Raw genomic sequence first — 15,593 nt, forward strand, 5'->3', positions numbered from 1 at the left:
AAAGTTTGTCACCTAATGTAAGGACACGCACACTTGAGCAGCTGTGTATGTGCTGTACGTCCACTAAATTGTTACTATTACCACCTAAGTACATCGCTGTGTATTAACGTACTCTGGAACTTTGAATATAATTATACAGTGGCATCCTTGAGTTTCATTTATACGCTAGTGTTGTGACTCCCATAATTTACACCATCAACAAGAACCCCAGAATGAGTGCTTAATATTGTGGAACTTTCATGATACGTATATTTTATGTGACAAATCGACGGTGTGTCTATTAATAAATAAGTACACATGGAGTCTGATACGTGTATTGTACGTGAGACTGGCAGTAAGGTCCCTATTTTTCATCACCCACAACTTTGCATTACAAATTACAGTCTGTACTATTCGATATTTTAAGACATAACAATATGTTATATAATTATATCAGCCCAAAATATGTTAAGTTCTGTACAAATGTTTAATGTAAAATTTTATACGATATTTTATTTTTTTATTTAAATGAATTCAGGGCAATTAATGTATTTATAAATCATTTTCGCTAAACAGGTAATGATGATATAACTTTTATTATTTATTATTGATACGGATATTAGCGTAATGTGGCCTATGACGTCACACATATAGAAATATCTATAACGGTCGATAAATTGGATTAATTTTATAACCGGTTTTAAAACATACCAGTTTAAGATTAGTAATTTGGGACGACTCTACAACCGGCTCGTTGGTCTAGGGGTATGATTTTCGCTTAGGGTGCGAGAGGTCCCGGGTTCAAATCCCGGACGAGCCCAAACTCTTTTTGATTACTTTTATTTTTTTATCAATTAGTGAAAATGTTTTAAAATGCCTTACTATACGTAAATAGTTTTATTAAACACGTTATACTGACTTTAAAAAGAGCAAACTTAGAGTCTCTTGCCCATTTTTCTCAGGTGGAATTGCTTTCCGAACTAGCGGTAGAGTTAATATAGACGGAAATTAAATAATATATAACATTTTACAGGTTTAAATAAATGATTTAATTTATTTTCAGGCCAAAATAACTTTATTAGCAAAAGATATTTAGAATAATAATATTTCTGTACTGGAATTAAACCCTAGACTATTATCTGTTGCAAATAACATAATACTTCAATTTTAGTATTAAGCGCTGTTACTCGTCGTATTAAGTGCTGTTTATTCGTAGACAAATCATTAGGAATCTTTATAAATTATTTCGAGTCCAGAAATCCACATAATGAACTGTATTCTAAACAGGTATGTCATATTTTCAATATAAATAGCTATTTTATCTTTTTGAAATCGTAAATATGCGTCTACTTCAAAACAGAAAACAAGCATGGCCGGATTTAAATTCATTTTTATGGTAACCAAGTTAAGAGAGACAAAAATATCAAATCACACTAGTAAAAAAGAGATGAAACATAATTCAAGTAGACCTTCTCTTCGTCCTCAAGTATGTTACGGGAAGTTAATAAATTAGGTTAAAATTTATCGCGCAAGTTGTTCGATTCTGGATTGAGGAAAAAATATTTTTGTTTTGTTTGATACGCCATCGAGTTATCCATTGATTTTGGGTCCGGCAAATGTTTATTTACGTAATGGACGTTTGTTTTAGGCGTTTATTTTATAGTAAGTTGAAATAAGACACCATAGAATAAAGTCACACTCTAATATAACATATGAAGTTTATTATTATTATGTGTTATGTACCCGTATCCTGTAATTATCGATTCCGGTTTTAATTTATTCTATGTCATTATAATAATTTGACAGGATATTTTTTTATATAGACACGGCTAAGTATCACCACTACACCTGATGGTAAATGGAGTGGAATCCAATAGAATGTCGACTGACGAGATGATTACGTCTCGGCAGTCGCAACCGAATATACACAGGCTGATCCCGGAACGCGACACTCTTACAGGGGCCACTATGGCGGGTTTTAACACCTTGTAGGTGGTCGCTCTCCAGGCGATTATAAAATATATCCTACCACCAACAAAAGGAAATTTTATGTATGTTGCGCATAGATTAATGAATTGGATAAATTTAAGTATATTCATAGACATTGGCTCTAATTTACGCTGTTAAAATTCATAATAGTAGTCAGTCCAAGAAAATATTTTATATTATATTATAAGTCCTTATACATATTCAGAAACTAAAGAATATAGAGGTCTTACTTTAAGTATTTCTAGTGATGAAATTAAAGCAACCGCAGTCAGTTAGTCGCCATGAAAGCCCAGTCGCATAAACTGCTCAAAATGCCACACTCGCCGCGAAATATTTGAGAGATCTCAGAATTGGGCAATCGCCTACATTGGAAGCCATTTAGATTTCTAGAAATTATTATCACCTCACTTCAATGGCGTTCAATAGCTATTCATCTGTCAAGCTTTGGAGCTGCAAATTGGTTGCCAGTCCAGTAATTTTCTATTATATGCTGGTGTCAGGAGCGATTTTGTACCTAACTGCATAACGTAGACTGCCTCAGCGTGATTGCGGGCACGAAACAACATTTCTGTCTTGTCCTGGGTTCGAATCTGGTGGCTGGCAAAATTATATCAGGGTTTTCGCTCAGCACCAGCTCGGTGTAGAGATTTGTGCACAATATAACCATAAACTCGCCCTCATTTCATTATAGGACGGAACATACCTGGTGAAAAGTGACTGCCCTGATTGCATCTTTGTCTACCCCTTTGAGGATAAAAGCGTGATCAATGAACGTTAAAATAACACTTTCATCGATCCATCTGTATAATAATCATAACTCTGGTTTATTGTTACAATAACATTAAAAAAATATTGTTCAAAATGGTTTATTTTCACGAAACTTATAAATAACATCATTACGTTTGAATATCTGCTTAATAAAGCAAGAACGTGTAATCAAATTTGGATAAAAACATCAACACGGTAAGCTTCAAATTAGTTTGAACCCGGGAACGCAAAGCCCACCTCAACCCTGCGACCGCAACGTCCCCAACTTGACACAAATCGACCCTATTCGCGCCTAACTAAATATTGTTTATTTGTCTGGACTTGTAGGGGTTAAAAATTCTTTAGATTCTCGTAAAGTAAATAGTTTTCAGAGTGAATTCGATTAGGCGCTGTTGTCTGCAGCTTGGTATTGAAGGGTTATCTTAAAATGTTGTTAAGTTAACCCTTTAAATGCCAAAAGTTTATGAATAATGAGACGAGCATATTGTAGTAATAGTGATACTGTAAAGAACTTTGAGTGAAGTACCTACATGACACCGTCTTAATGAGAAATTAGATAATAATCTTCAAGTTGATCTTTAAACAGTTATTGCGTGTTATTCAATTTGTAGTCTATTTAAACGTACTCTTGCATACAGCAAATCAAGGTATAGCTTATCTCATGCATTTTCCGAACCAATAAACGGATTTAAGCAAAGTATTAAACCTCGCTTCGGAAAATAAAGCCAACTACACGTGCTCACTGACATATGATATTGGCTAATAGACACAAAGAAATGCTCGCGATGCAACAAGACGAGTTGGCAGAGAGCCAAGACACTGTATCTTTATATTCTATCGATTTGTCCAGAGGTGACAAATACATAAAATGGATGTTCGAATTGTCAGCAATGACATGTAAATATGATGAAGTGAGATTGGCTTTTTGTTTTGAAAATAAATGGCGCATATTGGTGTGCTAGTTGCGTCCTTGCTTAGTCCTTTGGGCTTTGAAGACGAAAAGCGAGTTGCTACTTAGGGACCATTCAAGTATTACGTAACGACATGTATGGAACTCTAAAATTACATTTTTTGCAAAGTACCGGTAAATCGCTAAAATACCTATGTTATTGTTTTAAAATAAAAATCAATGTTACATAACGCGTTGTTCGAACCTCCCTCCCGCACCTGTAACGCATCGTAACGTTTTACATGCGGGCCTTACATCCCGCACGTTATTTTGACAGTGCGTAACAACACAACGCATCATGTTTAGGACTATAGACATTTGGCTTACAGAATACCATTCCACGCACATTTCTCGAAGAAAACATGACACGGCCGCGTTACGCGTTTACACTATCATACAGAATAAGGGTCCTGCCCTCCAAATTGTGTTACGTAATACTTGAACGGCCCCTTATGAAATATTTTAATCAGGATGAGAAATGCTTATTAGAATTGTAACTATATTTTCTGGCTGGCACCTCTACTAGTTATAGTCGTATTACCATCAAGCAATAGAATTCCTCATTGCGTCATTAAAATGTATAAAACATATACAATCTCTGTCATGTGAAAACCATTTGCTAAGCGATGTAATTTCAAATCTCGGTAAAGTCTAACTTCCAATACAATTTGGCATATTCCAGCATTACGCTAAGTTGCTTTCGCGCGCCTAACCTGCAGTTCGAAAACTTTGCTAACAACATATGTGCAACGAAGTTTCTTGCTAATGTGTTAGACAGCTAAGAATTTTGGTAAATTTCAATGCGTCGCGGTTCGAGGTCGGTTTCTTGAATTCTAGCATGATTATATTATTATTCGTATACTTTTTAAAACCTGATTGTTCTAGAAGAGCCACTGCAGTGGAGACCTATCATATTATAACAGTAAAAATACAAATTATATAATACAAAGATAATTAAGTGTTCCCTGAGATTCGTTGAGTTGCACCGCTCGGTGTTATAAAATGTGTCTCACTGTTGATCTTGGCAGTAGTTGTAGTGGCGTTCGTGAGGGCAGGAAACTCTCATACTATTACAGTGGTTGCTATCATGTTAGGCATACCTCCTTTACATTACCTTCATCCAGCGCGTATATTAACGATTAGTGCACAATATCCTAGTTGGGATCCAAGCGGTGTGTCGAGACGAATGTCCGCAAGTTCTAAACTCAAGGGATATACTTCAAACTTTTCGATGTTACGTGTGTATTTTTTATCAATACCCTTTAATGGAGAAGGAAAGCCTTGTATGGAAAGCTAAATACTGAGAATTTCGAAGATATGTGGAGGCTGACAACTCGCATTAGGCTATCGTGGTGGACTAAGGTCTAAATTCTCTGAGTAGTAGAGGAAGTCCGTGCTTTGTAGTGGGCATAAGCAAACGTGGTGGACGGAGGCCTAAACCCTCTGAGAAGTAGAGGAGGTCCATGCTCTGCAATGGTCAGTAAACAGTATTACTTTTAAATATTACATTTAACGTAATAAACCAGCATCTAAATCCGTTCAAAAGTTATTAATACGCAAAAAAGAAGAAAAATATGGACATAAGATTAATCATAGTCTACTGTATACATTCTTTATACTCCCTCTAATATACTTAACCGTTAATTACAGAAAAAGGTGATTTATAATAATTACATATTAAGCGCCAGACGTGAAAGTTAATGCATTCGTAGACTATTTTTTGTTTTAATTGTATACATTAAGCGTCTGACAGAGAAAACCTCTATAGACTCGATAAAGTACAGCGTAATAATGACTACCTTCGCAAGGGCAGGGGAAAGACTACGATAATACCTTTAGGAATTTATGTATATTTTTTCTAGCTGATTTCTGATCTGATTTGTTTGTGTAGTTTATTTGTTTGAAGTAACACATGTTTTCAATCATCTTATAAGTATGATTTGGTATCATTTCTACCACGATCTCTTTTTTTTGCGTAGAAAATACCTTATACCTTACCGCACTGCCATGCAGCGTTCATGGGGTGTACTGATGGGATGACTCACATAATTGGGTTCTTTTGATCCGTTATGGGTGGGGTCTCAGAAGTCTTCACGCACCGTAGGACGTCCTCGGCATCAGTATCGGCATTACTCCTGTATTATTTTACTTAAAGTCTACATACGCTTCCATTAGTCTAACTAGTCGACAAGGGAGTTAAAAACAAATTGTATAAAATACTCAGAAATATCTGAATCATAGAACCAATAGTGAACAAAATTAAACTTAGACTAAGTAGACGACAGAAACTTATTTACAGCACTATCAAAGGACAGCTGAATAAACAATTTCGGTTGGAATCTTTACCTCGAGCGCAATTAGCGGTAAATTGTCTAGACTTTAGAGTATGAAAAATCGCTGCAATGTTTTCATTGACTATTTGTTTTTTGATTTTATGCTGTACTTAGCGTTTACGATTGGAATGGAGTCGTTATGCTCATTTTAAATATTTTATAGGCCTTTATCATTGAAGGTTAAAGTTTAGAAAGGTCAGGTCGTTTGCGATAGCATTGTCTATTTGTCTGTTTGTTACTGAGCTCTTTGATGCTGCGAAAGCCACTTTTAATTAAGCAATGCACCTGACACTAATTATACATACGCTTTTAGCTCCAAAGGGATGGGCAGAAAGGCTGAATACTAGTTGTGATGTGCTAGCGAGGAAACAACGCTGGGACAGACATTTTGAAATTCTAGGAAAATTGTACGTGGTGTGGAATTGTTGAATTTTATTTATACGAACAGAGAATCAATAGTAGCAAAACAAGTATTTTATAATCAAATCACGTTTCAAACAAAATACCTTAATCAAAATCGGTTTATAGGTTTAGATATTTATGCGATACAGAGAAACGTAAAATAGAACACGCATTCTACGTCGAAGGTTAAAAGGTGACATACTTTGCTTAAAAAACCCCGACACATTGTCACATCATACATTACTCGAAGCTTCGACGATTTGTCAATGCGATGCGAGTAAACATCATTATGTGAGATGGTTTCTTATTCCGTTCTTGTTTGTTCATTATTTAGGTTGTAAATAAACTTATTGACAATGTGGGATGTTTGTTGTGAACGTGACAGCGTATAATTATATTTATGTTTAAAACTAACCAGTTTTTTTAGTCTCACCTACAATGTAATTTATGGCTGATTCGTTTAATTTTACACTATTAAGAACTTAAATTTCGCGCCTTGGAACGAACCGTAAAGCGGGTTAGGCGAGCAATGGTTTGTATTTGTTTTTGTATGGATTTATAAAAAAAATTGCATGTCTAGATATTTCTGAACATAATACTTTCTGAACCCCAATTATTTCCTACTCCAATACCAATGCTTTTTTTGCCTAGCTTCTAATAATAATATCGGCCCTGTATTATTATTATTACTGTCCCACTGTTGGGCACGGGCCTGCTCTACTATTGAGAGGGACTACTCCTCTATCACTCATCTTCGAAATTCCTATAGAGAACTTCTCAGATGTGCTGGTTTCCTCACGATGTTTTCCTTCACCGTTAAAGCAAGCGATAATCCACAAAGAATACACACATACTTTTAGAAAAATCAGAGTTGTGAGCCCTAGGGTTTTGAACCTGCGGACATTCGTCTTGGCAGTCCGTTCCACAACCAACTAGGCTATCGCCGCTATTTTTAAGCTTCTAATAAAGGGTAAAATATATTAAAATTTAACGTAAATACTATTTTAATCAAATCATTTATTCAAACTCTTTCACCACAAAACCTCAACAAATACAATTAAATAAGGACCCTAACTCGAAACCTTTAACGCATAATATCGTGATTTTTCGTATTAATTCAAATAAAGGCTCGCATCAAAGTGTTGGGTTCGACAGACAGGCTTCGATTCAATTTGGCCAATAGACGCCGCTTTTGTGCTCAGAAATATTGACAACATACGATCTAAACACTCTGACAGATTGTTATGAAATTTGCTGCACTAAATCACGGTGTAGTAGGAGAGATATTTTGTAGAATAGATAGTACGGTATTGATGAAAGTCAATAAACTGAGAGAGTTGCATTAGGACTTTGTCTTCATTGAAATAATATTCAAAATCAATTAACAATGTGATGTACTTTAAATAGATGACAAAGTAATCAACCCGCCTTATGGTGTACCAGCTGTCTATAAAAACAAAATCCAGATTTTTAATGAACAACTTTGTGTTGCATTACTGGGCTCGTCAATATAAGATATATCATCACCTACTCAATTAATAGGTTTGGAAAATGTCCTTTAAACCGAATTACTCTTTTCACTATGCTTGTCGGAAATAATAGAAATTGGGGTGGTATCTACCAGTGGCGAAGAGTAATTTCTCCGAAAGAAGAAAGAAAGAAAAAGAGGTTTATTGTCACACCTGGTGCATGAATTACATAATAATGCCAATGCAGTGCTACACCTTCGATGTGACAATTAGGTGGCCAGCTCAGCATAATGCTGTGTTGCGACGTGAGCCACAACACAGCGCTGGTTTTCAGTGGTAAAAGTAACCCGGCACAACGTATAGGTATTAATATGCATAAATGCGGTCTGCAAATCGTTTTAATGATTATAATTCAATTTTACATAAATTACGAAAAGGAAGCCGGTAGGAATCCGGTTATATGGACCCTTCGTCAGTGATACAAACTTAAATAGACTAACAAGAGGCTACTAATTAACAAGTTCGATAATTTAGAAAACTTTTTTACTTACTTACTGTCTTCCTGATGTTTTATAATTTATATTTAATATCTGCCCTCCAAAAAAAACTTAAATTATAATTTAGTTATTCATCATTCCTTCTTAATATTCATGACGTTTAAATGGATCGTGGTAGAAATGTAAGGGAAAGCCGCGTTTAATGTCGTTTATGTTTCATACTGGTTTTTGGATTGCATAGGGTTTCATAAAAATAAATAATAGCTTCGTTATTACATTGTCTTATTAGTTACCGGTAAAGTAACCTCACTACACCTGATGGTAAGTGGAGTGGGCTCCAATAGAATATCGACTGATGAGAGATGATTACACCTCGGTAGTCGAAACTATTTTGCCGGCCTATTGGAACCGGATATATACAGACCCGAAATGCAACACACTTACGTGGGCCACTATGCTGCCGTGCAAAGCACAAAAACGGTATCCCAAAAAAAAAACAAATTCTTCATTTTATGTCGTCATATAGCTTAAAGAAATACCCATCCAATAAACTTACCTAAATAACGGTATCTTGTTTAGAACTTGTTCAAAAAAACCTTAAAAGAGTTTATCTATTTCAATTTTACATATAAAACTATATTTACAAAACTTCGATTATCTCGAAACAAGGTTTCCCTGACATACCGCTTTTGCGCTTAGCACGGCAGTATGGTGGGTTGTAACACCTTGTGTTCACCAATCTTATCGAATATAAAATATATCCTACCAGCAAAGTAAAGCAAAATACTTGGAATGTGAACCGTGAAGATCTAGCTTCGATTCTCAGGGCATAATACTTAATGCGAATGTTTCGATTGCAAAAACACACTTGCCAGAATTAGATTTTGTGCATGATATGACAGATTAACCCCTATCATAATTATAAGCTCTTTAAAATATCTTTCACTGGTTGCGCTTCTACCTATCCTCTTGAGGATAAAAGCGTGAGCTTATAACTGTTTAAATTTAATAGATGATGGCATATATATAACCGAAACACGTATGTTACCCTATATTTAGCCTTGCCTTTCACTGCGTATCTAAGTTTTGGTGAGTTAACAGTAGTTAAAGATGTAAACTTCTTGCTCTAATGAGTTTCCGAATATATCGTGGGTGTGCCGCGCTCTTATTATAGACGGGAGAAATGGAGCTATCATTTATATTTAGCTTCGTTATATTAATATACTGTGACTGAGGTATTTTACATGTATTTTTTTTATGTTCTTATGTAATCATTTTGTCATACCTACTTTATGTTATATATTTTTCATATCATATAATTGTGATATAAGTGCTCAATACCAAACAATGTAATTTTGCATAACATCCTTTTGCTCAAATTATCTTATTTATGATTTATTTTTCCTATTTGCAAAATATATATATTTTTAAGCATACTTCTTTATGAAAATGTAGGCTAAGACGCTTGTGTTCCTAAACATATATTCTATTAGTCTGACAAATGATTTCGTCAACTATTTTTTTGCGATTCCGAACCACCAAATCACCCAAATCTATGTTAACAATAATATGCAAATTCATATGTCTTTAACTGTTGGATCAAAAGGCTCAATATTAAAAGTAATAGCACTTTAAAACTTAAGGTTGTGCCAGCCGATGCCTTATCTATGTTCCATGCAATATTCCTTTGTGGCAGATTTTCAGATGAAACCTTTCGCAGAATGAAACCCGAAAGCGTTCAAGACGACTGAATTGAAATAAGGCGTGGAAAGTATAAATATTTCCTGAAAATTTGTCATTCCAAGGGTTGAAGACATGAATTCTTATTGCGATTTTCATAGCATTGTACAAAATATACGCGTGTTGGTTCTGTCTTTGACGCTGGGGCAGGTTTCTTTGCTTGGGACAGCAAATAGTTAAATGTCCTTCTGGTTAATGGTTGCGTCATATGTTTTGTATCAAAATAGTCTTTAAAAAAAGATGATAAACTCAGTAACGTTTGGATTCGTTAATTTCCGTAGCCAGTCAAAAAGAGTAGCAAAAGCACTATATAATATTACTTATACTTAATTTAATGGACTAAACTTAAATTATACTTATAATTATACTAATACTATATATAAAATATATAGTACGTATTAGTTTAATTTAATAAAATGAATAGCTCTATTTGTCACAATCTTATCTTGAAACAATTTAATCCCATAAAAAAAAAGAAAAAGTCAACAACAGTGCATATAGATTAGTAGCAGAAATACACGAAGCGGTAGCCAGACTCTAATTACTTAAAACTATACAAACCATACCAATTATATTAAACTGAAGAATTGCAACACACGGGAGCTGTTTACCCAACTAACTTAACAAGTGCGTGCCCGTCCCAATTAAGTTCCCGTGTGTACCCGCCACCCCAGGGGTGTGGGTAATGGATCCAAGATCGATCTACTGTAATATCCATTTAAGAGGGGCGACATATACCACCGGCCCAGTGAGTGCCCGATATTTTAGTGTACCGTATTCGAAATCAATTTGAACGTGTAATGTAATTTGGGGAGTTGGTTGGGTCCAATTTGGAACTGAAACTTATGGAAAGATGATGCTTGGAGTGTCTGGATGTACTTCAGGATTATGTAATTATGGGTGAAGAGGTACGCAGAGGTAATAGCTTATCATGGATCGAAGAACTTTTCGTTTTGTGATGTTATAGGTGCCGAACAATTGTTATATATTTGATTTAAATTCTTATGTATTTCAAATTGTGTTTAATAATTGTGTCTTCATACAAATTTCAATTCAATATGCTGGGAATATAACCTACAACTAGCTCTATAAACAAGTGACCTATCTACCAGTCTAGGTACCTTCAGATAGAAAATTTGCATTATCATATCGCTTCATGGACTTACGTTACGTCGGATAACTAATACCAATTTAGGCCCATTTGTAAGCCCACGATTTCCTTAACATTTCCAATATTACAAAAACAACCCAACGTTTTCAAGCGAACCCATAAACATTCTTAAATCCTTTAAAAAGTTTATAGTATATCCACGTAAACCGCCACAACTACCTCTGTCCCATTTAGAGAACACATCAGACGTTATGTATGCATAGCAAAATAATGCTGAACGCATATAAATGGTGCTTTCAACCGCTCCTTTTCTTTCAATTGCTTTCTCAAGGAAACTTAGAACAAATATACCTCCTTGCCAATATTCTAATTTCCCTTACTTGAATATGGGGATGGCGCTACACATCTTTGAGTATGCTGTTAAAATTAATTTTGGTAAATTTGGGATTTGAATTGTCCACAGCCTATAGATTTTGCTACTAATCAAGGTGCGACAATATTTAACATCTAAATAATCCATAATATATATTATGTACCAGCCTTGACTCGCGGTTCCGCCCACGTAAAAAATAAATTCCAGGATAAAAGAGAGCCTATTTTTAAAGTTAAACGTCTACCAATAAATCGGTGTAAACTGCATTCAATTTTATTCACTAATTTTTGAGTGATGCATATACAAACATACAATCTGACGTTAAAAAATTCTAGTTACTGTACTTTTAGCTTCTATTACTTTGATATTGGCCTGTTATAAGATTATTATATTATACAGATATATAACTCTTTAAAATCCGTTCGGCATTTCTTATTCAGATGAGGCGAAAACATTCCACATTGTATATTATGTAACCGATTGTATTGCAGGGGTGGGGGTGGTGCGAGCGGAGGGTAATCACGCAATTAAATCCAATTTAATTGCACCCAGAACGATTTCTGCAAACAAGACGAATCGAGTCGTAAAGCGAACGGTACGGCCGCGATATATGGACTATAAAACTTGTTTTTTGTTATAAAAATGACGTAAAAATATTTATTTGCACTTTCAACGTCGTATAAAATATATTTTGGTGGATTATAGCCGACGAAATCAAACTTTGTGCCGCGAGAGAGTAATTTTGTTTTTCAAGTTATTCAACGTTTTCTTTTTGTTATAGAAACTGTAAATTATGTATTATTCGCCATTTTTATATCGTCTATAATAATCATTGTAATCATAGCTTCTACTCGCGTCTTCGCTGAAATCAATTCTTGACGTGATAGTAAGTGTCTTGTGGCACTTAAGATTAATATAACTTTCTATTAACGAAATAATTTTAATCAGTACGACAGCGCTAGTTCAAATATAACACGGACTTCAAATTCATTTTAGTTATTAACAGGCAGTCACATCTTGCTAATTGTAGACATCTCATCTTTCAATTGTAAAGAAACCATGTCAAATTTATAAAACTTACGCACAAAATCCTTTTAACTACCTCCAATTATTTACAAAATAAACGATTTTAAATGTGAACGCGTCTCAAGGCGCTGAATTTCAATTGTTAATTGCAAATGGCTCTGAGAGGACCTGAGGATTTAAAGTTCAACCTAGCTGCAGGATTATCGACCTGGGAATAGCTAACAAATGAACTGTCCAGGAACACTGGAGAATTGTATCGAAATTTAAGTGGCTTGCAAATGGAATATGCTGATTGCGCTGGATTGCTTTAGACCATTTGTTTGAAGTGACAAATGTTTGTTCGGTGAATTAGTTTAGTGTATTAGTATTGGCACTCTATATTGTAGTAGGTGTTGTTCACGGATTCGCTCGCATTATAAATTTGTCTGGAATAAACGTACTGTATTTTTCGGAATTAAACTAAACATAAAATTCTTCGTTTTTAAGGCCAGAGATGAATCCGTGATTCTGGAATTGTTGTTTACGAGCGTTTACGTTTATAAAGATCACTTCATTATAATTTATATGATATGCTTATGCAATTAAAAAATTCATTTAATCTTCAATAAGTTTCTAGTCCAGGGGCCTTATTCTCTATCCCGCACGTTATTTTGACAGTGCGTGACAAGCACGTAACACAACGCATCATGTTTAGGACTATAGAAATTTGGCTTACAGGATACCATTCTACGCACATTTCTCGAAGATAACATGACACGGCCGCGTTACGCGCTTACACTATCATACAGAATAAGGCCCCAGGAAGGCAAAATATATCGAATATTAGAGAAACGGTTCCAAATCAAACAAGACATCAAAAATGGCAATGCTATTCCAAAACAATACTACCTATTTATCTTGCAGCAATCTGCCAAATTGGAAACGCAGCCGTGATTCTGTCACTATATGTGGTTTTCATGTTGATTTGTCCGTTGATTAGTTTGACTGATTTTGAATGACTGCATTTGGATAGTTTGTTACGCTGATACTGTTTTGTGGCTTTTGCATTGTGACGACTTTAATTTTGAAGCGATAAAGTCTAAATTAGACAGAGAAATTTTCTCACCTTGTACGTGTGATTGTTAAAGACTTACCCTCTTATTCTATGTCTATTTCTCAGTGCCGTTGGGCATTGAGAAACAGGCTTGTTATCACAGCTTTACTCCGTCCTTAGATAAAAAACGTTTATGAATAAGGGGGTAAAAAGTTACCCCTTTAATACAATTGTGAGGCAATTCTTGCCCGCATTGACAGGCGAGACTTCACCTCGAGACTTGCCGCAAGAATTTCGCTCCAATTAAAGTAGATAGATTACTGATGCTGCTAAAATTGGCCGTTACGTCCCAAGATATAGTGATAAAGAATGTGACTTTCGCTTCTACATTGCTAGCATATGTAGTATAAATTCGAATTACAGACAAAAAAATTCAATGGAAAAACTTATTTAGATATCTCTTCCTTGATATCGGGCCCTGAACCTATAGGCCATAGTTTGATTACTCTATCATTCGACTAATATTTTCAAAGACCTATTTAATTACCTACCCGTTAGCGTAATTGTAGTGACCTTATTAATATTTTTTGCATAATTGACTAATGATTTCATCAAATTAACGCCTACTAATGCTAAATTGGACTATAATTAGCGGCAATTTTAATTAAATAATCCCTTCATAAGGCCTATATTTGAATTTAGTGCCATTATTGTTGACCTCAATCCCTCAGTAGTGACACTTATCCGCTGGTCCCATTATTCTAAGCAAACACTTTTGGGGACCCTTTAATATTTTCGTTCGGTTAGAGATATTGTTATATAACTATATGACTAGACGAACAAGCCTCTCCTTTGATGGTAAGTGACATGAGTAGCCATTTACAGTGTAGTTATGTTTAACATTGGACATTAGCTTATCTTAAGTTCCATAATGTTTAATAATTCATAGTATCACACCTTATCCCACAGGAGTTAGTTTGATTCTGATTCTGATTTTGATTCTGGCACACATCTTTCACTACCTCCACTTTCATTAATCTCCTCCTGCATTCCTGTTGGTTTTTGACTTGGTCGGATCAAGAAAGACGCCACCAATTACACCGCATATGATAAACTTCAGACTGCAATACGACAGTGCTTTTACAATTGCAGAGGTACCTCAGCCAGGTTCATACAAGGCTATAATTCTAGCGACCAACCAGAATCCTTACAAGATGAATGCTAGGTGCTCTGAAGCGAAACTAGCTAATATAACAACTTCTTTCGTCACGTCCATGGTGGTCTGCATGCATTCACACGACGTTTAATTTTTATGCAGGCTTTATATACAGTCGTAAAGACTCACTTTAGAGATCACTAGATGTTTCTTGATTGTTCACAAGATTAGTTGATTAGTTTCAACTGTTATGGTGTTATAATATATGTATAAATAAATAAATAAAATAAATAAATAAGACTTCTCTAAAGATCACCTGGAGTTTTCCAGCGCATAAAATTGATGATTATTTTATTCACCAACCGCAAAGTCATGCTACCGATTAGAACTAAACTCAATTTCACTTTTCTCACAAAAGAGAAGTCTAATCCTTTCCTTCATTTGACTGTAGTCATGCCAAACATGAAGCATCCGTAATACCTTAATACCATTTAAATCTATAACCGAGTTACGAAATTAAACATCTAAATCGAATGTACATAACCTCGCTGGCATGTTTACTCCGCCGTATTTATAAGGAAATTAATTTACATGCAGATCTGCTCGGTTAATGGATTTCAGATTGGTTTCTGCTAGATCTAGATCTATAGTCAAAGATAAGTTTAAATGAATGGCGAGACAAGCAAAAAGTGTGTTGGGCTCGTCCGGGATTTGAACCCGGGACCTCTCGCACCCTAAGCGAAAATCATACCCCTAGACCAACGAGCC

General features: G+C 35.1%; 2 non-coding genes across 2 annotated transcripts; one reads left to right on the forward strand and one right to left on the reverse strand.

Annotated features, from left to right (window-relative positions):
• Positions 1–727: 727 nt before the first annotated feature.
• Positions 728–799, forward strand: Trnap-agg. Its single transcript has one exon. It is a non-coding gene; the product is annotated as a tRNA-Pro (tRNA).
• Positions 800–15,521: 14,722 nt separating this feature from the next.
• Positions 15,522–15,593, reverse strand: Trnap-agg. The gene has a single exon. It is a non-coding gene; the product is annotated as a tRNA-Pro (tRNA).

The sequence above is a fragment of the Manduca sexta genome, unplaced genomic scaffold (genome assembly GCF_014839805.1).
Source record: "Manduca sexta isolate Smith_Timp_Sample1 unplaced genomic scaffold, JHU_Msex_v1.0 HiC_scaffold_1654, whole genome shotgun sequence".
NCBI lineage: Eukaryota > Metazoa > Arthropoda > Insecta > Lepidoptera > Sphingidae > Manduca > Manduca sexta.